We start from the raw sequence: 2,515 nt of genomic DNA, 5'->3' as shown, positions 1-2,515 counted from the left end.
AATATTTGTTGACAATAAAGGTCACCTCGGTACTGTAAATATTTGTCTATAAAGGTCACTTCGGTACTGTAAATATTTGTCTATAAAGGTCACCTCGGTACTGGTAATATTTGTCTATAAAGGTCACCACGGTACAGTAAATATTTGTCTATAAAGGTCACCTCGGTACAGTAAATATTTGTCTATAAAGGTCACCTCGGTACTGTAAATATTTGTCTAGAAAGGTCACCACGGTACAGTAAATATTTGTCTATAAAGGTCACCTCGGTACTGTAAATATTTGTCTAGAAAGGTCACCACGGTACAGTAAATATTTGTCTATAAAGGTCACCTCGGTACTGTAAATATTTGTTGACTATAAAGGTCACCTCGGTACTGTAAATATTTGTCTATAAAGGTCACCTCGGTACAGTAAATATTTGTCTATAAAGGTCACCTCGGTACTGTAAATATTTGTCTAGAAAGGTCACCACGGTAGAGTAAATATTTGTCTATAAAGGTCACCTCGGTACTGTAAATATTTGTTGACTATAAAGGTCACCTCGGTACTGTAAATATTTGTCTATAAAGGTCACCTCGGTAAGTAAATATTTGCCGATAAAGGTCACCTCGGTACAGTAAATCTTTGTCTATAAAGGTCACCTCGGTACTGTAAATATTTGTCTATAAAGGTCACCTCGGTACTGTAAATATTTGACTATAAAGGTCACCTCGGTACAGTAAATACTTGTCTATAAAGGTCACCTCGGTACTGTAAATATTTGACTATAAAAGTCACCTCGGTTCTGTAAATATTCGCCTATAAAGGTCACCTCGGTACAGTAAATATTTGTCTATAAAGGTCACCTCGGTACAGTAAATATTTGTCTATAAAGGTCACCTCCGTACTGTAAATATTTGTCTATAAAGGTCACTTCGGTACAGTAAATATTTGTCTAAAAAAAATTATAATAACAGTGAAACTGCCTTATCTCAAAGTCAGTCGGGTAGGGAAAAAAACTGTTCGAGATAAGCGAGTATATCTTATATAGAATTTTTACTTCGAGAGTTCCAGTTAACGAAGTTTGGCTCTATCTGTCTGTAAATGCTGTTTACTGTTTAATGAATGTCTCTCTGTCGAGATCACATGCACGTTTCCATATTACCAGTTTTACAAAATGACAGTCTTACTCAAAATGATATACTCTGTTTTTGGTTTTTTGGAACATTTCCGGTGTTCACTTGGTCAAGTTCTCACCTACCGCCGGAACATTCACAGCATCTAAGATACAAATGTACATCGTCACGGAAGCCTTTGCCATATAATTTTATATATAAATTCACGAGGACTTTTACTTCTTCGTTCCGTTGATATGATATATTTATCTATAGACGTAACCGATGTACCTTCCTTAAAACATGGATATATAACAATATGTTCAATCACCTATGATAATCGGTGCACCAGCTCTGTTAATTGATAGCGAACCAAGCAACCCCTTCCTTCTCGCTTCTAATTCTACACGGCTGCGTGTGATATTGGAAGGCGTTGATATGAATATACCGACGATCTATTGAGGATCTCATTAGAGATGTAACTAGGACTATAAATAACATTTACTTCAAGGCAGAAACATACATAAGCCCTTTCTGTTGCAGGAAAATCATTCCTATCGGCGGTGATTTGGAGGGGGTCTGTTTACAGCGCCACCTGCTAATTCACGCTTGCAGTAATGGGGGAATAATTGCGTTTAAGTGTCGATATACTTCTTATGTAAGATTAAAGAAACCCGGTCCGTCTAAATTTAGATTTCCTATCACCATAGTATAAACAGCTAGCTGACAAGCGAAGGTATACTGTACATATCTATAGATAACGATGGGTTTCTCTCGCCCTTGGGATTAATATGCACTCTGTTTATACACATTAAGATAGAGCAAATGATAGTCAAATACTACACTTTTTCTTAGGGTTATGAGTTTAAATGACTTAGACTTTATTTAGAGGAGCAACAAAGCAAATTAGTTTAGGAAAATTGTCCGTGATTAATATCTGACCGGACTCGGTAATTATATGTGTTAATAAAAATGTATTTCCATGGTATGTCGGATAGATATGTAGATATTTTTTATAGATATCTTTACTGTTATTGATGTAATAACACTTGATTTGTTATAAATAACTTCACTGTTATCAGTTTGGTAACACGTCCTAGTAGAGCTGTGACCGGTTGTAGGTTGTCCCTAAACATACTGATTTGCTATGGCATTTATTGCCGATAAAAATGACAGAGCTTTGCAGACAAATATTGCGTTGTAAACATTACAGAGAAATGAATAACTTCAGAAAAAAACTTCATTGAAAAGTACACAGAACACGACGAGAATAGTGATACCGGTTGTATTTCGGAATTTGTCTTGTTATCGCCCCTGGTCGATCTAATTGTACATGTGCAGGTACCCGTTTAACAGAAGTTTTAAGGTTTTTTCTCTCTTTTAAATAAATTATTATTGACAGGTTTAAGTAGGCTGTCTA

Source organism: Pecten maximus, chromosome 12 (assembly GCF_902652985.1).
Source record: "Pecten maximus chromosome 12, xPecMax1.1, whole genome shotgun sequence".
NCBI lineage: Eukaryota > Metazoa > Mollusca > Bivalvia > Pectinida > Pectinidae > Pecten > Pecten maximus.
This window is presented reverse-complemented; position numbering follows the sequence as displayed.